The 24,103-nt window shown below is 43.9% G+C and overlaps 1 long non-coding RNA gene across 6 annotated transcripts in view; it reads left to right on the top strand.

The window, feature by feature from the left end:
* The window catches only part of LOC123796904 (uncharacterized), a 60,246-nt gene continuing 36,143 nt past the window's right edge, over nucleotides 1-24,103 (top strand). For 3 of the 6 annotated variants that reach the window (XR_015723481.1, XR_015723479.1, XR_015723478.1), the window contains exons 1-6: nucleotides 3-185; nucleotides 3,293-3,408; nucleotides 4,440-4,619; nucleotides 16,033-16,168; nucleotides 16,323-16,464; nucleotides 18,012-18,181. This is a non-coding gene — a long non-coding RNA (uncharacterized LOC123796904). Of the gene's footprint in view, nucleotides 186-3,292; nucleotides 3,409-4,439; nucleotides 4,620-16,032; nucleotides 16,169-16,322; nucleotides 16,465-18,011; nucleotides 18,182-24,103 lie in introns of all 6 variants that reach the window. The other 3 variants (XR_015723477.1, XR_015723476.1, XR_015723480.1) reach the window with 3 other exon arrangements.

Genomic DNA, 24,103 nt, shown 5'->3' with positions numbered 1-24,103 from the left:
ACCGGGATTGACATCTGCATAACAACTACACCCTTGTTTACCGTGCCTGGCCTCAGAGCCTCCCAGAACTGACTCCCCACCCCCAACATACTTTGTCTTTTGCTGAAGCTGGTATTTAAAGAGATGGCTGCAGCCGTTTCGGGGAGTTACTCACTTTTCCTGGGTCTCTGCCATGTATACAGGAGGTATGTATGTCATTAAACTTGTTTGTCTTTCTCCTATTAATCTGTGTTTTATTATGGGGGGAGGGGGGTCTCTGCCAAGAACCTCAAAGGAAAAAGGGAAAATTATTTTTCCTTTCCTGTGCAGGATCTAATCATCACAGGCATTTGCAAACCTGCCTTTTGGTTTCTTTGGCTTTCAGATTTCTCTCTAACATTTAATAGAGTCTGGTCTGTTTGCTGCTTGTCAATTACATAGAGAGGAAACCATCCCAGGGGGTCAGCCTCAGGGCAGTGAGAGTCTGTTTCGGCCACGAACTCCTCCGGAGGAAGGAGGCAGGAAGCAGCAGGGCCTAGGGGTTGAAGGGCTCACAGACTCTGGAACTTGACCGAGATGTGCTACTGCCCAAGACTCTGTCCTATGCCCTGCACCCCTGCATGCCCTCCTGCAGCTGCCCTAGTTCCACAGAAGATGGGCAGCTAGTGGTGGCGATTTGCAACCTCCCCACCCCCTCACCCCTGGGCGTCTGACTAGCTCTGTCTGTCTGGGTCCATCCCTCTATAGGATGTTGCTAAAAGCAGAAGATGCAGCAGGCACTGTTCAACATTATACATGTTTCCCTTTTTCTTTCTTTCTTTCTTTCTTTCTTTCTTTCTTTCTTTCTTTCTTCTTTCTTTCTTTCGACTTTATTTGTCAGAGAAAGAGAGCACAAGCAGGGAGAACGGCAAGCAGAGGGAGAAGCGGGCAGAGGGAGAAGCAGGCAGAGGGAGAAGCAGGCTGCCCACTGAGTGGGAAGCCCCGCACAGGACTCGATCCCAGGACCCTGGGATCATGACCTGAGCCAAAGGCAGATATCTAACTACTGAGCCACCCCGGTGTCCCTAAATGTTTCTTATTTACCCCAAAGCTATTCTTCTGAAGCCTGTGAGCTGCTTTCCAAGATCTTGCTGACCTCTGTTAATGCTGTGCCTAGCTGAAATTTCTATTTCCTCAGAAGAAGGAGAAAATGGATGTGGGGACAAGTAGCACTCTGCCATAGATGTCTATTGATTCAGACAGGTTGTTAATTCCACTCCATAAAGTGAGTCAGCAACTTGTAGGAGGCTTGGGGCCAGTGAAATAGAACACTGGCTCCCTGAGATAGCCATATCGTGCAGTGTCCTGGGACTCGCTATGAAAAAGGAAACGCAGACAGCCCTGGCAACCCCACCCCCACCCCAAAAGTTGCAGCTACACTTTTGCTAGTCTTGATATGACGGATATAAATGCTCCAAGATGATGTTATAACTAGCGATAAGGCTGATTTTCTGGGCCCGGTCGAAAACTTGACTTCGAAAGTCTGGTAAAACAGCTACACAGTGACTTCGGAAACTCAAGTTGAGAAAACTCATGTACTGTTAGAATTTTTCAGTAGGGTTGTCAGATTAAGTTACTTCTGCAATTCTTCTCTCTTAGGTACATGGAATGTGGATCTGTAGCTTGTAATGTAGTCTAAATACTTCACGATGTTTCCTCCCTTCTTACAATGTAAAATAAACCTTTATGAAGAATGAAAAATGAATGATTGTCACAAAGAGATTTTCCTTTCTCTTCTCAGTATGTTCATTTTCTCTATATGTCATCTTCTTGATGTTCATTTCATGTAACAAATCTACTGCGGGGGCGCCTGGGTGGCACAGCGGTTAAGCGTCTGCCTTCGGCTCAGGGCGTGATCCCGGCGTTATGGGATCGAGCCCCACATCAGGCTCCTCCGCTAGGAGCCTGCTTCTTCCTCTCGCACTCCCCCTGCTTGTGTTCCCTCTCTCGCTGGCTGTCTCTATCTCTGTTGAATAAATAAATAAAATCTTTAAAAAAAAAATCTACTGCGGATTCCTTCATCCGTAGCACTAAAGATAGCTTCGTTAGTTTGCATTGTCAAAATACAAATTAAATACCAATTTTATTTGAGAATGGAGACAATGACCATTCTGAACAGAAGTTCCGGAACAAAGTCAAGAGACTTTGAGAAGTTTATGTCATTATAGTTATTTACACTGGTGTGAAATGTAAGGGACTTTGATGTATTTTGTTCCCTGCTGTATGGCTGGTACCTAGAGCAGTACTTGGTGGACACTCAGTAAATATTTATTGGGCCAATAAACTAATGGATTTTTCTTTTTCATCATCCTAAAATACATTGGAAAATATTTAACCCAAGTCATTGGAATAGAGTTGGATCTTATCGATTCCTTACAAGGAGAAGACATGCTGGGATTATATAATTCAGACTATTAAAATTCATGAAAGCATTCAGACTGGGTGAGAAGATACTTAACCTCAATTTGGTGTCTCTAAATATTCATCCCAGAAGAGAGGAGGAGGGACACAAATCGTGTCCCGTGGGAACACGAGTAGGTGATACAGTGTCTCAGATGTGTGTCTCTGGTGGGAGATAATGGCCGAGAAGACACTGACCCAAATGATTGGCAACATAATATTGAAATAAATATTTTCGAGTGTTCTTCATACAGTCTTCTGATCTCACAACAAATTTGACAGTGGTTTCTATTACTCTTCTCATTTTACAAATGTAGAAATTGAGCTTCCAAGATAGAACCTGTCCAAAGTCCCACAGCTGATGATTGGAAGAGCCCAGGCTTCAAAGTCACATTTGATAAGAAGTCCTGCTTTCGTTCCATTGGCATTCAGCTACGCAGCAGTCCCCTCTCTGCCCCTCACCCCTGCCGCAGCATATCTCCCTTCTTGTTACGGATATTGTACTAATGTTGTAATGTCATGAGCCCTGAGTTAATAAAAGCTGCTTTTCTCTTCCAGTGTCCAAAACAATGCATAATATTTGCTGGGTCTTCAAGAAGGAGATAATGATGACTGGAACCAAAGTCCCAGAATTCCCCACAAGCAACTTGCCATATTATAGATTTCTGGGAGAGCTATTTTAGTAGGAACTCTACTATAGACTGAAGATTTGTGCCCTCCCCCCATTTATATGTTGAAACCCTAATGTGATGGTATTAGGAGAGGCTTTTGAGAGAGGTTGGGTTAGATGAGGTCCTGAGAGTAGGGCCCTCCTGATGGAATTAGTGGCTTTATCAGGGAAAGAAGAGTGATCTCGTTTGGTCTCTATGCATAGGCCTCGAGGGAGGGCCATGTGAGGACCTAGAATCTGGCCATCTGCAATCCGACAAGAGCGATCTCACCAGGAACTGAAATGGCTGGCACCTTGATCCTGGACTTCCCACCAAAATCGTAAGCAAATACATTTCTGCTGTTTAAATCACCCAGCCTATTGTATTTTTTAATGGCGGCCCAAGCAGGCTAATATACACTCCGGGGTGCTTTGGCCCCCAAACCTCTGTGTGGACATCTTGTTCCAGGTGAGGCAGATTATATCACTAGTGTGGAGTGAGCACTCTTTTTGCCTAGACTAGAAACTGGCCTCAAGGGCCTTTCCCACGTGTTCTTTTTCCTGAGCCTGAATCTAGTTACCACTCAGGCTTCTAAGGTGATGGAAATGGGGATGTGGGGCTGCTTTCTAGCTGAGGGGGCAGTGAGAATATGAAGGGATGTGGCCCGCTTGTCATTACCAGTTACCGAAAGAGGCCAAGAATAAGAATCTCCAAAAGGAGCATCCATGGCCAGAGAATCTCTATTCATGGGTTGGATAGTCCTTTAACTTCCCAGCTAATCCTGGAAACAGGTCATTGAATTCAGACTTTTTCCTTTTGGGATGTAGGTGTTTAGTGCTGTAACTTTCCCTCTAAGCACTGTTTTAGGTGCATCTTGCAAATTCTAATGTGTCGTATTTCATTTTCATACAGTCAAAAATATTTTCTAATTTTTCTAGATTTCTTCTTTGTCCATGAATTAAAGTTGTGTCAATTTGGAATTTTCCAGAGATCTTTGTTTGATCTCTAGTTTAATTCCATTGTGGTCCTATTACACACTCTGCATAATTTGAATTCTTTTTAATTTATTGAGACTTGCTTTATGGCCCACACTGTGATTTATATTCCACATATATTTGGAAAGATTGCCTGTTCTGCTCTTGGTGGATGGAATATTTTATAGACGTTAATTGGGTCATGTGAATTGATAAGTGCTTACCTCTCCATGTACTTGCTGATTTTCTGCTTACTTGTTCTATTAATTATTGAGAGGGGGATATTTAAATATCTGACTGTAATTAAGGTATTCCGTACTTTACTTTTTAGTTCTATCAGTTTTTGCTTCTGGTATTTTATTTTTTAAAAAAAGATTTATTCGTTTATTTATTTCAGAGAGAGAGCGAACAGGAGCTGGTGGACGGATAGAGGGAGAGAGAGAGAATCCTGAGCAGACTCGTGCTGAGTGTGGAGCTGGACGCCGGGCCCCATCCCATGACCCTGAGATCATGACCTGAGCCGAAATCAAGAGTTGGCTGCTCAACCGACTGAGCCACGCAGGTGCCCCTGTCTCAGGTATTTTAAAGTCGTGTGAATAAGTTCATAGATATTTATGATTTATCTACTATTGATGAGTTGACTACTTTATCATTAGAAAATGACCCTCCTTATCCCTGGTATTATTTTTTGCTCTGAAATCTAATTTGATATTAATATAACCAGTCCAGCTTTATTTTGATTAGTGTTGGTATGGTGTATAGTTTCCCATGCGTTCACTTTTAACCTGGGTGCGTTTTTTTTTTTAAAGATTTATTTATTTTAGAGAGGGGGTGGGGGCAGAGGGAGAGGGAGAGAAAGAAGTTCTGTACGTATTTAGTTTGTATTTTAAACTTAAAATTCGTGTGTGTATGTTGACACGTGTATATTTCATAAAAAAGGTATGTATATATATTGGAGATTGTGATCGAAAATCTTACTACTGATGGGGTAAACAATCAAAAAATAAAAGCATAGAAACTGTGGCTTTAAGGGCAGTGTGAACAAGTACCAGTCCTCCTTCCACGAGAACGGAAATAGAACCGGAGGGCACGACAGGGCTTAGGCATCACACAGCTCTAGTTGACTGGCTCCCCTTGGATCATGTATGCGAATGATGCTCCCCACAATTGTGGTAAGCTATGGCTTTTGCCAGACAATCCATTTGGAGGGAAGAATTGGAGTCACATGTGGAAAAGGCTGAGAGGCGTCTCTTTCCAAGTGGACACAAGGCCAAGCAGACTGTCGGAATGCACATCGTTGCCCACGTAGGTGAGGAAAATACTTCTACCTCCATTCCTTCTACGTTTTTGGCTGAACGCCCCTCCCCCCGTAAAAGACAGATTAACGGGAGAAACACAAGTTTAGTAGGATGTATATCTCCTGTATACATGGGAAGGACCCCGGAAAACTGAGTAACTCCTCCCGAATGACCTAACCTACCACCTTAAATACCGTCTCCAGCTGAAGACAAAAGAAGATGGGACTCCCGCTGGCTTAGTCAGTAAAGCACGTGACTTTTGATCTTGGGGTCATGAGTTTAAGCCCCACGTTGGGGGTAGAGTTAACGTAGAAAAGATGTTGGGGCACAGAGTCAGTTATGGGAGGTTACCAGGAAAGCACAATAAACAAGGTTATGGTGGTTCTACAGATTTTAAGTCCTTGCCTTCTCCACTGATACGTCATTCTTTTCCTCCCGGTCCAGAGAGGGAGACACTCTGACAGATAGAGATTTCCCCTATACATTTAAATGTCTCTTACAAAAGGGCAGCTTCTGGGGCTCCTGGCTGGTTCCGTTAGTGAAACATGTGACCCTCGATCTCTGGGTGGTGAGTTTGATAGCCCCGTGTAGAAATCACTTCAAAATAAAACCTTTAAAGACAAAACAAAAAGACAAAAGGGCAACCTCTCTGGTTTTAGAGATTTCTCTGGCGTCTGAAGCCTCTCAAAAATAATCAGCCCAATATAATCAATATGCCGAAGAGGCTTATTTGGGGATGGCAAGTTCTGCTCCCCTTCACTGATGAAGTCCAGAAAGATCGTCCAGTGAGAGGAGATGCGTATGCTCGGTGAAGTACTGGAGGGTGAGGGGTCTAGATAGAAAAGATCCAAAAACCTGCAGAGGGGTCCCTTTGAGGGCTATAGCTGGAGAGTAAGCTGTACATGTGCGAAGTTTAAATACATAGTGTGTCCAAAAGTCATGAAGGCAAAAGTTCAAAGTACTGCCTCTGAAACGGAGATACTTTATAAAAGCTAGCACTTATAAAACACGCTATTCAAATAGTTTACTCTGGTAAACAAGTACATTCTACTGAAGAATATTGGTAATCACCTCTGTTAAAAGGATACTTTGAGAGCCGCCTGGCTGGCTCAGTCGGTAGAGCTTGACTCTTGATCTTGGGGTCGTGGGTTTGAGCCCCACATTGGGTGTAGAGATTACCTTAAAAAAAAAGGGTAGTTTTAAAGACTAAATGTGTATATGGACTGTCTAAAGATCACCTCACTTAGTATCAGGCTTCTTGAATTTAATTTGTAAACTTCCAAAAGTAATTTAAAGCCTGATATTTTCCAAATTGTGGATTGAAGGTGCAAATTTCCCTCAGCCCTTGTAGGGAGGTCCTTTTGAATTCATTTCCCTGACATGAGATTGCTTTCCCCAAAGCAATTTTGGAGGGAACATTAAGTGTTTTTTTTTTTTTTTTAAAGATTTTATTTATTTATGTGACAGAGAGACAGCCAGCGAGAGAGGGAACACAGCAGGGGGAGTGGGAGAGGAAGAAGCAGGCCCATAGCGGAAGAGCCTGATGTGGGACTCGATCCCGGATCGCCAGGATCACGTCCTGAGCCGAAGGCAGACGCTTTAACGACTGCGCTACCCAGGCGCCCCCCACATTAAGTGTTTTTAATCAGATCTGCGTGGAAGCCCATTTAATCACTATGTAATAGAAGACATTAAAGGAGCAACATTTTGTTTAAGAGACTTATTGACTGAGAAGTTCATTTAAACTGGGTCTTCTCTTCTCTGGCTTCCCATTTTGGGCATGTCCAGCCAAGATTGAATTCAGTACTTCTGTTGGGTAGCTATCCCCACAGCCCACCCCTACCATCCACCCCCCAGCATCTTCAGCCTTCATCCTATAAATGGAAATTAACACGTTTTGGGCTTTGTCCTTGCAAGTTATAGTTGTCTCTGACAATTCCCTTTCTGTTTGAGAAAAGCCAGAGTGGTGCTGTGTGTTTTCGGTCATATTCTCTCTGGTATCAAATGTCACAGCTGGGTTGCATGAGGTTTATTTATATTATAATAGCATTTCCTTTAGATCTCAAGGGGCTTCTATCTCTAAAATCACTTGTCTACAGGAACTTCAGGGAGAATAACTTGACCTTTTAAAAAGTAAACTTTCCAACTGAATGGCTCCCTCTGGATCTAGGTTCAGATGGTTGTGTGTGTGCGCGCGCGTGTGACTCATGCTTTTAAGTTAATGTAGGTTCTGACTTTTCAAAGTGATATGATGTGTCTTTGATTTTCCAAAGAGAGATCTTTCATTGATTGTGATGAAGAGTAAACAATAAGCATTGTATAATTTATGGAAATTATAATGTATGGTCTTCTTCCCCCATTCCAGAAAGTTAGTCAATTCTTTTTAGCTAGTTTAGTTAGTTTAGTTAATAACTCCTTCCCAAATTCTATTATACTTATAGGCAGAAATAGGGTGACCAACTGAACTTTCAGTACAAAAACCAGGAAAGGGGATGCCTGGGAGGCTCAGTCAATTAAGTGTCCAACTCTTTATCTCGGCTCAGGTCTTGATCTCAGGGTCATGAGTTCAAGCCCCTCATGGGGCTCCATGCTGGATGTGGAGCCTACTTAAAAACAAACAAACAAACAAACAAGCAAGCAAGCAACCCAGAGAAGTCCCAGGCCAACTGGGATAAGTTGGTCACCCTGGGCAGAAGTGATTACAAGACACTTCCCAACCTGGAATTTTTTCTAAACCCTGAGTTCACTGAAAAGGAGTGTCCCTAGTGCAAAAGGAAAGTGGAATAACAATGTAAACTTTTTTTTTTCATTTTAATTTCAGCATAGTTGACATACAGTGCTCTATTAGTTTCATGTGCACAATATAGTGATTCAGTAATTCCATACATCGCCCAGGGCTCATCATGACAAGTGCCCTCCTTAATCCCCATCACCTGTACCACCAATTCCCCCACCCCATATCACTGTAAACTTTTTTTTTTTTTTAAGATTTTATTTATTTATTTGACAGAGAGAGAGACAGCCAGCGAGAGAGGGAACACAAGCAGGGGGAGGGGGAGAGGAAGAAGCAGGCTCATAGTAGAGGAGCCTGACGTGGGGCTCGATCCCATAACGCCGGGATCACGCCCTGAGCCGAAGGCAGACGCTTAACCGCTGTGCCACCCAGGCGCCCCCACTGTAAACTTTTAATTAAAATACAACATATATGTAATGTACAAATCTTAAGTGCGTAGCTCTACAAAATTTCACCAAGTGTACACACACGTGCGAGTTGTATCCAGATCAAAAAAGAGAATATTTCCAGAATCCTCGAACCCTCCTTATGCATCCTTTCAGTAACTATCCCCCTTGAATAACCATGTAAGGCAAGGGGAGTAATTTTCCCTCTACCCTTCTGAGCTCTTGGCTGAGATCACCTGCAATAAAAGACACATCAACAGGAGAAAAACAGAAGTTTAATAGCATGTGTACCTCCTGTATACATGGGAGAGACCAGGAAAACCGAGTAAAACTCTCTGAAATGGCCTATGATATCACCTGAAATAGAAATGTCAGCTTAAGACAAAAGAAAGATGTTGGCGGTTGGGGGAGGCCTGGTACGGAAGGCAATCGGAAAAACACAAATTGTTCTACAGATTTAAGCCCTTGCCTTCTCCGTTGATGAGTTTCTTATAATTTAGAGTCATCCTTCCCTTCCTGTACTGAGAGGGAGACACGCTTGCAAGTGGAGATTAACCTTCTAAACATATGTTTTTCTCACAAAAGGGTACATTCTACTTTGATTTTAGAGCTTCTTCAGTGTCTACTTTTTCTCAAAAATATGCCACTTCAAGATAGTTCTTACGCCAAAGAGGCATATTTTGGGGTGGCATATTCCACGATTCTTCAAGTATTATTCTTACTTAAAATAAGTCAGGGCCACCCAGGCGGCTCAGTTGGTTAAACATCTTTTTTTTTTTTTTTATAATGATTTTTTATTATATTATGTTAGTCACCATACAGTACATCCCCGGTTTTCGATAAACATCTGACTCTTGGTTTCAGCTCAGGTCGTGATCTCATGGGTCGTGAGACTGATCAGGCCTCAGGCCTGCATTTGGTTCTTCACTCAGTGGGGAATCTACTTGCAGATTCTCTCCCTCTGCCCCTCCCCTCACTCCTCAAAGTCCATTCTGGAATAAGGTCTTGGCTTTACTTTTAGGTATCCCAGAGGCTTCCAAATGCAAAAGAACCCTCAAAGGGGGAATTTAAGCCTCTGCTTCGATGGCATAGGCTGTATGTGAAGATTTCAAAAATTTCAGCAACAATTTAGATAGATCTCATAGTCACTGTACCCAAGCTGTCCCTTTTACCAGAAGTCTCTGTGAGAGGAAAGCTCTTCTCAAACAATTGGCCCAAGATGGGGGCCTATCTTTGACATGAGGGAGATAAGTAGCATAAGCTATCTCAATTCTAGAGAAAATTAACCTCAGGGGGTGACAACTTTATTCCTGTTCCAATTTATATCAGCATGCCCATCTTGAAAGGTCATCTAGTATCGGAAAAGACCAAGGACTTGGAAGTCAAACATCAGAGTATCAAAGAATGATTTTCAAAAGTTAGAAACATAGTGCTTGTACAAATATAGAATGGATACATGTCAAAGATTTTATTCAACTTATTAATGAGAGGATTAATAAGATGGTAAGGCTGCTTCAAGGAGCATTCTGAGGGCTGGCATATTTATAGTCCACTAGGAAAAGCAGTTTGAGATAAATTTGCTAAGTTAGAGACAAAACTGATTAACGTCCGAAGGGCAACGAAACTAACTTTGGGACTCTATTTTCTGTTGGACAGAAGAATTGCCACATAACCTCAGAATCTGAGCCCTTAATTAATAATAAATGGCAGTTACACACAGATATATATCCCCTAGATAATTAAATAATCCTTGAGTATCCTGTCAATATCCCAAGATGGCTTTGAAAGGACATGCAACTGTAGGGGCCAGGGACGGGCCATCCCAAGATGGGCCACTTTAGCATGAAGATTATTCTGACCTGAAGGCAATCAAGACCCTGTGGGCTCAAGAGAAACTTTTGCTCCTCTCTTAACCACACAGAAGAATCTAAATTGGGGATTTTTCCCAGAATAAGGGTTATTATCAGAGAAAAACTTTATCTGAGTGACCCATCTGTATGGTAGGACAAACATCTAATTACCAAACATCTGTTCTTCTTACTGCCCTGTGACGTGCATTTCTTTCCTCTGAAGTCCCAGACCCCTACCCCTTTTCCTTAGTTCGGGGTGACATAAATACCTCATTTTGCCTGACTGTCTTTGGAATTTCTATGTCTGTGTGGATTTCTTGTACATACACTATTTAATTTGATTTTCTTCTGTTAATCTGTCTTATGTCAGTTTGATTCTTCTTATTTTTTTTTAAAGATTGTATTTATTTATTGGGCGCCTGGGTGGCTCAGTCCATTGAGCGTCTGCCTTCGGCTTAGGTCATGGTCCCAGAGTCCTGGGATCAAGGCCCAAGTCGAGCTCCCTGCTCAGAGGGGAGTCTGCTTTTCCCTCTGCCCCTCCCCCTGCTTGTGCTCTCTCCTTCTCTCTCTCTTTTTCTCTCTCTCTTGCTCAGATAAATAAAAAAATAAATTAATTAAAAAATAAATTAAAAAATTTGAGTGAGAGAAAGAGCACGAGCAGAGGTGGGAGCAGAGGGAGAGGGAGAAGCTGACTTCCCACTGAGCCAGGGAGCCGGAGGCTGGGCTCGATCTCAGGACCCTGGGATCATGACCTGAACCGAAGTCAGATACTTAACTGACTGAGCCACCCAGGTTCCCCCAGTTTGATTCTTAGTCCAGCTAGAAGGACCCTTGAAAGGGACAGGAATTCTTGCTCCCTGACACAACTTAATCCCCCTTTTTTCTTAAGCTTTAAATAATGTGTCTTAACTATCTAAGACACCTAGCTGCATAATATACTAGCTTTTGAGCAATTACCCAAATTCAGTTTGGGACTCAGTTTCTTTCCTTTTTTTTTTTTTTTTTAAAGATTTTATTAGTTTATTTGACAGAGATAGAGCCAGCCAGCGAGAGAGGGAACACAAGCAGGGGAAGTGGGAGAGGAAGAAGCAGGCTCATAGCAGAAGAGCCTGATGTGGGGCTCGATCCCATAACTCCGGGATCACGCCCTGAGCCTAAGGCAGACGCTTAACCGCTGTGCCACCCAGGCGCCCCAGGGACTCAGTTTCTTCATCGGTAAAATTGGGATGATAATATCTATCTTGCCTGATTATTTAATTTTTTTTCTTACTCTCCAGCTAATGGAGACCAAGCAGGGATGACCCCTGGGTAGGCTGAAGATGGAGTTGGGTGCCTTTTTATTTTTTTTTTAAAGAGAGGGAGGGAGAGAGAGAAAGAGAAGGGGGGTGGCAGGCAGAGGGAGAGAGAGAGAGAGAGAGAAAGAGAATCTTTATTTCATTTTAATTTTATTTTTAAGATTTCATTTATTTTTACTTGAGAGAGAGTAAGCGAGAAAGAGAGAGAGAGCACAAGTGGCGGGGAGGGGGAGCAGAGGGAGAGGCAGAGGGAGAAGCAGACTCCCCGCTGAGCAGGGAGCCAGATGCAGGGCTTGATCCCACAACCCCAGGATCATGACCTGAGCCAAAGGCAGACGCTCATCTGACTGAGCCACCCAGGTGCCCTGAGAAAGAATCTTAAGCAGGCTCCATGCCCAGCACAGAGCCGACACGGGGCTTGATCTTGCGACCCTGAGATCATGACCTGAGCCAAAATTCAGAGTCAGACACTTAACCAACTGAGCCATCCAGGCGCCCCGTTGTTGGGTGCCTTTTACACCATGACCGGGATAGAGACTAGAGGGTAACGGGGTATGGGCTAGGAAATGCACTGAAGCCTGCATCACTGTATTTGAGGGATGGAAGCCTGGAAGGGAAACCAAGTAAAAATGAGCCGCAAATCTAAGGAGTAGTCAAAGTTGAAGAAGCCCACGGACAGAACCAGGAATGTGGGTCAGCCAAAGGCACACACAAGTTCGAAGTTCAAAAAATACAGTGGTGGGAGAAAGGGCACAAGAGTGAGCATGACAGGCACCCGGTTGGCTCAGTCGTTAAGCCTCTGCTTTCCATTCACGTCATGATCCCAGGGTCCTCGGATCGAGCCCCGGGTTGGCCTCCCTGCTCAGTGGGGAGCCTGCTTCTCCCTCTCCAGCTGCCCCTGCTTATGTTCCCTCTCTCGCTGTCTCTCTCTCTCTCAAATAAATAAATAGAATCTTAAAAAAAAAAAAAAAAAGAATGAGCATGAACCTGAGTGGGGGAAGGTGGTAGCTTTGGTTCTATTCAGTTCGGCCGATAGTGTGAGCTGGCCTCTCTTTGGAGATTAGGGTTACTCTCGGGCAATAGGGCAAAGGGTAATGATAATTTACGCCGGGCACCTTGTTTCATATCTACAGAAGCAGGTGCTTAGTAAATGGTAGCTATTATCCTTTTTGTCTACTTTTCTGTTAGTGGAGGTTGAAGGAGGGGCAGTTCTCTTTCAAAAGAAGCTACAAGAATAAAAGTCTCTGTGGCGTCCTCGGTTAGTAGAGAAGGTGTTCTACTGCCTGGGAAGACGAGGAGGGGCATGTGTTGTGTTTGCCTCCTCCGGCAACCGAGATGTGCCAGCTGCAGCGTGCTTCAAGAAGGAACTTGCCCGGCGCCGGCGGGGAGTGCGGGGAGCCTCCGGCCTCCGGCCTCCAGCGGCTGTGCCTTCGGGCCCTGCCTCTGCCCAGGGTTGTGGGGCCCTGCTCTCCTCGGGGAAGCTCTAGCTAAAGACTGAGCCCGGCTACAAAGGCCCGGCCGCTTCTGCCGGCCCTCGCTGTTCCGGAACGGGCCGTCCTGGCTCAGAGCTCTTCGGCTGATCTGCCCTGCGGTCTGAGGCTCTCTCTGCCCGATTCTTTCTCCTCCTTTTCTTTTCCATCGGCTCAGATCTGCAACACAGTCGGAAGGCTTTCTGTTGGCTCTGTGTCCTCTGCCTTCATTTTACCCACATGTTAAACTCATCCGAGGAACATTTTTCACTCTTCGCTCTGCCTCCTTGTTTGCGGCCCAGAGTTATCTGAACGGACGCAGCCGGGCCTCGAAGTGGCCTGAGAGAGCTAGGAGAAAGGGTGGAGGTCGGTGCCGGTTGCTCACCACCGGCCTGGACATCAAGCCCCCAGCCTGGGTAGTGTGTGGGGCCCGGAGAATGGGCTGGTCTCATTGCTAAAACGTACACTGGCTGTGATTTGCGGAAGGTTCTCACGGAGGGGAATGCTCGGGCTGGTGCAAGGGTTTGAGAAGTCTGGAGGTGGGGGGTGGAGGCTGCAGGAGAGGGTGGAGGAGGCCTCGCAGACGAGAACAATGGAATTGTCTGGTTGCTGTTCTGTTCCGTAATACCCTACAGAGAGATAATGAAAAACCAAGGGCAGTCAATACACAATTGAAAACCAGGTGTGAAGGCCTGAAGTCCTCTCTGGTAGTTTACAAAGAGGCTCTTATCTTCTGCAGTGGGAGAGCAGAAAAAGCTGACGGCAGAACTCAAGATTAAATAGTTACATTCATCGGCCTTCAGAGCTGGTCCAATGCTTGACTGGGGCGGTGCGTTCCGGCAAGGTCGGAGCCCTGTTGGGGGCACCCCAGCACTCTGCTGCGTGAGATGAGGATATGTGGGTGCAGGCCCCTGAAGATTTGGGCTTCCCAGGGGTTCAAGAAAGCAGATTAGGGACAGGTTGAAGTCATTCGTGTTCAGCCCCATGGCTGCACAGCAAAAACCGTACGAAATTTCTGTACTTGGCTTTCCCAGGAAAGGAAGGCCTAGGTCAACCAGTCAGCACGTGCCTGTCCAACACAAGTGAGCTGACCGGGCTCCAAGACTTCCCCTGGCTCCGGATAAGGAAAGTAACCCCACTTCAACCAATCAGCAAACACCCGGCACAGCTTCCTTGTTCCTACTCATGTTGGTCTATAAAGCCCTCTTGAGTTGTACAGCTCTTTGGAGCTCCTTTCTCTTGGCTAGATTGGATGCTGCCCAACTCATGGATCGCTAAATAAAGCCGCTAAGATCTTTAAAATGTACTCAGCTGACTTTTGTTCTTTAATACCAGGCTCCTTTGAACCCTGAGAGCCTTCAAAGGTGACCCACTTCTCCCTATTAAGAGCTAGAATGCTCCCCACCTCCAGCGTGGAAAGATATTGTAGAATTTTCTCCCCCATGAGGCGACAGCTGCACGGCGCACCCCTCCCCACCCCCCCCCCACCCCGCCCTGCTCAGGATCTGCCCAACTTATCTCTTGGTTGCCAGGCCCATAACTAGAATCATGCAACAGCATAACGCAGCTGGGGAAGGGCTGGGCCTGATAAAGGAGGAAGGGGACCATACCCCAGGGGAGCTCCAAGACCTGTCAGTATGTGCCAGCAGGAGCTGTGCGAGAAACAGTGGACTGGGTTTTGCGGATGATTGATTCATGGGCCTGAAAACTATGGAGAAGGCAGAGTTTGTTGTCTGACTGGCACTCTCTTGGGATACCCTGACAAGGACCCTGGAGATGGGGTCTGTTAGGGAAGTTTCTAGATGCCTGGAGAAAGTGGTAGCCCAAACTGAGCGTAGTTGAAATGCCGAAATTATCACAACAAACAATGGAGCAAGGAATTAAGAGTCTGAGAGAGGTGGGAAGACAGGAATGCATATATTACCCGAGACCAGATGACTCACCAGTGGATTATGCTGCATGGAAAAATCCAGAGGACAAATCATTCACCGAGACCATCAGAAATGTGCTGGGGAGCTGGATATCAGCCTTACTGAAGCATTTAGTGGAGGCTTCTACTGTAGGTTAAGACAGAGACCATCACGAAGTTTGGCTTGTTGATAGTGAAGGAGATGATAAAACGGGACTGAAAAGCAATAGAGGCCACAGGGTGGTGTTTAACCGCCGGAAGCTATGGGAATGCAATTACCTCGACCAGAAAGGATGGAGTAGCCACCAAGGAGCTTTAAATAGGAGAGAATCGTGAGGATGGTTATAAAACTACAGCTCGCTAGGGGCTTAACTGTAGCTACCTAGGGGAAAACCAACGGGCACACAAGGATGCTGCTTAATCCACACAATCGTCCTGGGGCGCCTGGGTGGCTCATTTGGTTGTGTCTGACTCCTGGTTTCAGCTCAGGTTATGATCTCAGGGTCCAGAGATTGATTGAGCCCTGCAGCGGTGGCCTCTGCTCAGTGGGGAGTCTGCTGGAGATTCTCTCCCTCTCCCTCTTCTCCCTCCTCCCCTTCCCCTGGCTCATGCACACATGCGCGGGCTCACACGTGCTCTCTCTCTCTCTCCAACGTAAATAAATTAAATAAATAAATAAATAAATAAATAAATAAATAAATACAGTAGTCCTCCCTTATCTGCAGAGGATATGTTCCAGGCCCCCCAGTGGATGCCTGAAACCATGGATCTACTGAACCCAGTATATACTACGCTTTTCCCTATACATACATATCTGTGATAAAGTTTAATTTATAAATTAGGTACAGTAAGAGATTAACAACAATAACTAACCATAAAATAGAACAATTATAACAATATATTGTAATGAAAGTGATGTGAATATGGTCTCTGTCTCTCTCTGAAAATACCTTACTCTATGATATTTACCCTTCTTACGATGATGTGAGATGATGAGATACTTCGCTGCTGAATTGAAGTGAAATGAATCGTACAGGCATTGTGACCTGGCGTTTGGCTACCATTGACCTTCTGATGGTTCCTAAGAAGGAGGGTCATCTGCTTCCGGACTGTAGTTGACTACAGGTAAATGAAACTGCAGGAAGGAAGACCGAGAATAAGGGCAGGGGTGGGGGGACTACTGTATAATTGAAAGGAGGCAAAGGTGGACATGCAGAAGGCTTAGAGTGTTGCTCCAATAAAAAGTCATGACCCGTTGCCCATTTCATTGTCCCTCCAGCCAGTTTTCAGTACTGGAATGTATTGAATTACGAGGCGGCCATGTCTTCAGCTCCCCAGGCGGAAGGAACCTGCAACACCATGACAACGTAGATCACCATGATTCCCCAGTGTTTTCCCAAGGCAACCAGCTGTTTACTCAGGTACCTGTATGGGAAGGGGAGGGGAGCAGAATTTCCCATCCCCAAATATGCCTCTTTGGTGTAAGGATTATTTGGGGATGTTTATTTTTAAGAAACTGCAGACATAGGAGAAGCTCTGAGAACTGAGTAGAAGTTGCCGGTTTTTGTAGGAGACAGTCCATTTGTAAGGGTTAATCTGCTTTTGTAAGTGTGTGTCCCTCCCTGTACCAGGAAGGAAAGAGTGACTGTAAATTTCTAGAAACTTTTTATCCCTGGAGAAGGCAAGGACTTAAATTTGCATAAAAACCACACCCTTGATTACTGGGCCTTTCCTGGTCACCTCCCATAACTGATCTTCCCCTTCCCCCCAAACATCTTTTGTCTTTGACTGAAGATGGTATTTCAGGGGGTGGTTTGGGCCATCTCAGGGAGTTACTCAGTTTTCCTGGGTATCTCCCATATTTACAAGAGGTATACACATTATTAAACTTCTTGTTCTTTTATTGTTATTATTTTTTTAGATCGTATTTATTTTGTCAGGGAGAGAGAGAGAGAGAGAAAGAAAGCACAAGAAGGGGGTGTGGCAGGCAGAGAGAGGAAGCGGGCTCCCCACCAAGCAAGGAGCCTGGTGGGGGGACTCTGGGATCATGACCTGAGCCAAAGGGAGACGCTTAACCGACTGAGCCGCCCAGACATCCCAAACTTCTTCTTCTTCTTCTTCTTTCTTTTTAAAGATTTTATTTTTGAGTAATATTGTTAAGTAATCTCTATACCCAACTACCCAGCATGGGCCTCAAACTTACAACCCCAAGATCAAGAGTTACACACTCTACTGACTGGGCCAGCTGGGTGCTCCCACATTATTAGACTTCTGTTTTTCTCCTGTGAAACTGTCATTTATTGCAGGGTGTGGTCTAAGCCAACAACCCAGAAGACTAGAGGGAAAACTATTTTTGCCCACCTACAGGTAGGAAAGGGAAATATGCAGACATTTGGAGGATGATTGGACGTAGACTCCAAGTTGGCCTTGATAAACAGACACAGCATCGTCAGGTCTCTTGTTAGAGTGGAGACACATAGGGGCCAAAGCCCAACTTACATTGTCTCTACTTTCTTTAGGGACCCACCCATTAGTAATTTTCCTAGTCCTTGAATGCATAATTGGGATGGACATAACTTGGCAATTGAGTTAATCCCCACATTGGTGCTTGGGCTGTGTGTGGGGTGAAAGCCATCACAATAGGGAAGGCCAAATGGATGAAACACGATCCTTCCTCTACCCTATACTTCCTCACCCTTACCCCAGCAGCCAAGGTAGTAACTCAAAACCAATATTGTATCCGAGGGGATGGTGATTACTGGTACACTTAAGGACCTAAAATAATCTCGTGGTCTGGCCCCCGCAGAAACTGGATGAATCCAGAGAAATGATCCTGGACCGTTCCATGATAGGCCCATTCATGGTTGCCATGCCAGACATGGTATCAGTGTTAGAACAGATTAACATGGTCTCGGGTACATGATATGCAGCCCTTAATTTGGCAGATGTGTTCTTGTCTTTCCCATAGGCACTTACTGCCTTGCCACAAGGCTCTGTTACCTTGCCTATCCTCTGTTACCACGTAGTCCAAAGAGATCTGGGCAGTTCCACCGAGTATCACATTGATTCATTGCATTGGTGACATTACGCTGATCGGGAAGGATGAGGAAGAAAGTGGCTAGTGAGCTGGAGGCCAAGGTAAGACGTGCTCTGTGGAGTATGGGAGATAAACCCCGTACCTCAGTATATGAGAGACAAATAAACTTCAATTGTATTGAAGCTAATGGTGTTTGAGTTGCTATCACTTGCAGCCGATCTTAATCGTGATACAGGATCATTTGCCCCCAAATAACAGTGTTTTAGAGTAATTTATCCTTAGAAGTATTTCTGATGATAATTAGATTACAACTAATTGTCTATTGATATTGCTACAAGTTCATGTCAGTAGCGAAAGATACAAATCTTTCTATTCTACAATGGGACTTAAAGTGAGAAGGGATGACTCTAGGCTATCTAAGAGAGGGTTTTGCAAACAGGCAAGATGCAAAGCGAGGGGAGGGCGGTGGAATACAGACCTATATTACACCACTTATATTGACTTAGCTCTCTGGAGGCCATTTGAACAGACCTTATTTCTCACAGTGGTGCTGAGGTAAGGGCCCTAATAAGTATGAATAATCAGGGGTCCCTATGGAGATCAGTGAGTTGCCATTCATATCTGACAGTCAATGGTTAAGGAGTAGTCACTTAAACTAAACTGACATATAATTTGTTATTCTTTTTTTTTTTTTTAAAGATTTTATTTATTTATCCGACAGAGATAGAGACAGCCAGCGAGAGAGGAAACACAAGCAGGGGGAGTGGGAGAGGAAGAAGCAGGCTCTCAGCAGAGGAGCCTGATGTGGGGCTCGATCCCATAACGCCGGGATCACGCCCTGAGCCGAAGGCAGACACTTAACCGCTGTGCCACCCAGGCGCCCCTATAATTTGTTATTCTTAACAGATGTTCCCAAAAGTTATGAAAGAGTATATTAGTAGCCATTCATGCCCAAGTGAAATATTGTCTGAACAATCTTGTACATAAAATGTATCAAGTAGGAATAGGTACTGAGTTTAAATTGAGTGATCAGCAGACCAATAGGTCTGTAGTTTAGTTGGAACTAGAAGATTGCCCATAAAAATAATTTGTTACTACATGAAGAAGCCCTACTGGGAATGCAATTTAAGAAACCTCAATAAGGGGCGCCTGGGTGGCACAGCGGTTAAGCGTCTGCCTTCGGCTCAGGGCGTGATCCCGGCGTTATGGGATCGAGCCCCACATCAGGCTCCTCTGCTGAGAGCCTGCTTCTTCCTCTCCCACTCCCCCTGCTTGTGTTCCCTCTCTCGCTGGCTGTCTCTCTCTCTAATAAATAAATGAAATCTTAAAAAAAAAAAAAGAAACCTCAATAAAATTATAGGCAGTTGTCCTTGGGTTATAAAAGCTGAGTCAAGAAAGTTTTCTGGGTGTCGACTGAAATCTGAGTATGCTTCTTTAATCTCATTCACCAGATCCAAAATATGGGCTCATTATGTCCTCTGTGTCCATTAGGGCTTATAGAGGCCTAACCTACAGCCATCATACAAGGACATATTTTACTTATGCGATTTTTTCACTTAAAACATCTTTATTTATTATTATTTTGCTTAAGTCATTTCTTAGGTAATAAGAAGTTTGTAGTAAAGGTTAAAACTTTTTTAAAAAAAGATTTTATTTATTTATTTGAGAGAGAGAGCGAGCACGGCAGGGTGGGGATGGGGTGGGGGGGAAGAGGCAGAGGGAGAAGGAGATTGCCTGAGGAGCGAGGAGCAAGGAGCCCGAAGCGGAACTCGATTCCAGGACCTGGGATCATGACCTGAGCTGAAGGCAGACACTTATCTGACTGAGCTACCCAGGTGCCCCAAGGGTTAAAACTTTAATAAGATCCTCCAAAGTGACCTCTTCTGTATCTCAGTTCACCTGGTACCACACTAACTTGGTTAAGGTTTTGTTTTGTTGTATCCCGAGTACTTGTCAAACCAGAAACTGGAAGGGTGAGGCCCACTATCACCAAAACCTGGAACATGATTTTAATTTTCATTGGTCTGTTGTTAGAAACGAAAGGGGAATTGTCACTCAGGCGCTCAGGGCAATTTCAAGAAACAGCAGGAAATTGCCAATGGAATAAAACCCTCTTGCTCTGGATTTGTTTCCTCGACCTTTTAATCTCCCCATCCAATTAGACTAATTAGACTTCAGGACGAGTTAAGTCACCAGTTGAAGTAAAAGAAAACTGCATACTTTCTGCAGAGTTCAAAATACCTATAATGAAATGTATAACACTGGCCTCAAGGGTATAGACAATATTTTCCCAAGATTTGTTAGATTTCCTATGACTCAGCAAAGTGCAATTTATAATTATATGTAGTTTGTTGAGAAATTTTACATTTAAGCAAATACAGCTCTCGTAGGACCACTAGCTTTTAGAGAAATAGCCCTAGCTGCCCTCGGTCAATTGGGACATTTAGGCATTCCAAAGATCCATAAATAAAGGTTATTAAAACTGGTAAAGACTAAAATAGAAAAAAATAGAATCTCAGTCACGTTTGAAGTATAAATTGGGATATATTTTCAGAAGGGCAACTTGGCAATATGCTTTGAAGCTTTCAAAAGAGCATTTCTTTTATCTAAGCCTCTCCACTTGAAGGAATTTTTTGTAAAAATATAATCACATAATTGAACAAAGACAATAAAATAACCTCTATTGCAGTTTAGATTATGACAATGAAATATTGGAAACAATATATGAGAATACAAGATTGGTTAAAAATCATGATACAAATATATAATGAAGTATTATAAACCATGAAGATATTCTAAATAAATATTCATTAACATAAACAATATTCATGATGCTATTGAGTGAAAATAGTATGTAATAAAGTACTATGAAGTCTGTGAACTCACTATTGTTTAAAATCTGAACTTACATATTTGCATATGTATATAAATAAAAGATGTCTGGCAGTTTGCGGTAGAAAACGTTAACTGACTGTTGCTCGGTGCTAGAAATACTTCATTATGAAGTACTGCAAGCATACAAAGTTCTGAGAAATAAATACTTGTGTATCTGACACTTGGTACATTAACATTTTGCCATATTTGCTTCAGATACATTCTATTTTTTTGAAGATTTTAAAATTTATTTTAGAGAGAGGGAGAGTGCACACGGGCGCCTGCGTGCAGCTGGGAGGGGCAGAGGCCCAGAGAGAGGCAGAGAGAGAATCTCCAGCAGACTCCCTGCTGAGTGAGAGCTAGATGAAGGGCTCGATCCCACAACCCTGAGATTGTGACCTGAGCCAAAATCAGATGCTTAACTGACTGAGCCACCCAGGCGCCCCTGCTTCAGATATATTCTAAGGGATGAAACATTTCAGGAATAGATGAAGCCCTCCATATTGACCCCTCAAACCCATTCCTCTCCTCTCTCTCTCTCCTCAAGTTCACCATTGTCCCAAATTTACCAAGATCTTATCTTAACCAGAATGATAGATTTAATGTATATACAAAATATGAATACTTAACTCCATATATGTATATGCATAAATAATATAGGTAGTGTGTGTATTATATGAATATAATATATGGTATTGCTTATATTTTAAAAGGTCTATATAGATGTTATTATAAAGTATGGGTCTTGCAACTTCCTTTTTTTCCATTTGTCGTCTGTTCTTAAGAGTTACACATACTGGGAGAGGCGCCTGGGTGGCTTAGTCGTTAAGCGTCTGCCTTCGGCTCAGGGCGTGATCCGCTGGGAGACTGCTTTGCTTCTTCCTCTCCCACTCCCCCTGCTTGTGTTCCCTCTCTAGCTGGCTGTCTCTCTCTCTGTCAAATAAATAAATAAAAATCTAAAAAAAAAAAAAAGAGTTACACATACTGGGGCACCTGGCTGGCTGAGTCGATAGAGCATGCAACTCTTGACCTCAGTATTATGAGTTCAAGCCCCATACTGGCCCTAGAGCCTATTTAAGGGAAAAAAAAAGAGTTACACATATTAATATTTATAGATCTGGGTCATTTAAAAAGTTAATACAGTATTCTGCTTTTTCATGGACTACGAAGTATTTATTCATTCAACTATCAATGCACATATAGGTTATTTCCAATTTTATGCTATTACAAACTGCAATTTTTAGGCTACAAATTCTTGAGCATCTCTTCGTAACCATCTGTGTAATAGTACCTTTACGCTGTATTCCTTGAAGTGGAGTTGCTGAGTCTATTTCTGTCCCAATGTCCCAATCTCACAGTTTATATACCTTTATAATGAGGAGGAATATCTCATAAAGGAAATTTCCCCTCCTCAATGGCCCCCTTTAAAATGGCTTTGGCAAGTTTTGGTACTGTGTACTGCCATAAGCATTTTGGAATCAGCTTTCCAGGTTCTGCAAAAGCAAAACACATGAGAGAAACACAAGCTAAATCCATCAGTCCCCGGCAATAAGAGCAATAAACACACTGGGAGTTTTTTGGATTGCATGAAACTAATCACTTTGGAGAGAACTGATGGCTTTCCAATATCAAGATTTCACATCTGTGGTAGATTATGTAATTATTCCAGAGTCTTTTCCCCTTTCTGGCAGAGTGTGATATGGCCACGTCTGTTTGATGTAAGGTTTGATCACCAAGCTGATGTGACAAGAAACTTATGCCACTTTTTTTTTTTTTAAGATTTCATTTTTAAATAATCTCTCCACCCGTTGTGGGACTCGAACTCATAACCCCAAGATCAAGGGTTGCATGCTCCACCAACTGAGCCAGCTGGGCACCCCAACCTGTGCGGCTTTCAAATGAAACTTGAGGAGCTATCACACGCCTCTCTTCCCCCTGCACTGAGAGCTGCAGTGCCCCCCAGACAGAGGCCACCCGCGCAGCCAGCAGACTTGAGCAGAACGTGGCTGTCCCGTGAGAGACATGTCACAAAAGCAAAAAACCCACTTTGCTGTTGGAAGGCACTGAGCTGTTACTGTGTCATTTGTTACTGCTTTAAAACGAAGCCTCAAACAGACTAAAGGAGATAATTAATAGCTAAAGTGAGATGCGGTCATAAAAAACAAAAAGCATATGACTATGTGGCATTGGCTCTGAAGTTGAGTGGTGTTCGGAAGAAGAAACAGGGGCACCGGGGGGGCTCCATCGGTGAAGCATCTGCCTTCGGCTCAGGTCATGATCCCAGGGTCCTGGGATCGAGCCCCAAGTCAGGCTTCCCTGCTTAGCGGGGAGCCTGCTTCTCCCTCTGCCTCTGCCTGCCACGCCCCCTGCTTGTGTCTCTTTCTCTCTGTCAAATAAAGAAATGAATAAAATCTTTCAAAAAAGAAACAGGCATTAAAGGCTTGGAAGCAGGTGATTCTATCATGAAGTGGCCAACATTTGGTGGAACATCACTGATGATACCTAGAAAAGGCAGGTATGGTGCTGAACGAGCCTGTGGGTTCAGGCAGACAGGACAGGGAACAGAGCAGTAATGGACCTTCCCTCCCATGGGCTGCATTTGGAGAGGTGCCACAAGAAAGAGATATGCCCAGCCAAGATTTAGCCACTTTGCAAGCAAGAATGGGAGGGAGTAGAGGGCGCCCTGAATTTGGGGACTTTGGAGGAATAGAAGAAGCTACAGATTCCTAACTCCGAAGTCAGCACAATCTTGCCGAAGCTGACTAACGCACCATCCATGAACTCCGTGGTTCTTCTTTTCTTCAGCTATTCTCTTACGTCCTTTAGTGACAGTTAAACTTACTGGCAGGTACCAAACCATGTGATGGCTGGAGATCTCTCTCTTAAAATACTTTGTAGGCAGACAGTCTCTCCTCTGCTGTCCTGCCTGCCGCTCCCTTCAGGAGACTTCAATAAACTTCTATCGCCTTCGTAAAAAAGTAAATAAAAAAATAGTTTTTAGTTCGTTTTACGAGTAAAAAATACATAACCTTTTTTTCTTACGTACAACCGGTCATCAACTTTACCCAAATTTAATGATTCCCATGATTAATGTTGTTTTTTCCCCCTTATTTCTTCCCTTTGGTTTCATTCTCTTGTTGCTGAAATTT

This window comes from Ursus americanus, chromosome X (assembly GCF_024610735.1).
Source record: "Ursus americanus isolate L20-20 chromosome X, mUrsAme1.1.p, whole genome shotgun sequence".
In the NCBI taxonomy this organism is placed as follows: Eukaryota; Metazoa; Chordata; class Mammalia; order Carnivora; family Ursidae; genus Ursus; species Ursus americanus.
Note: the sequence above shows the minus strand (reverse complement) of the source record. Positions and strands in the feature narration are given on the sequence as shown.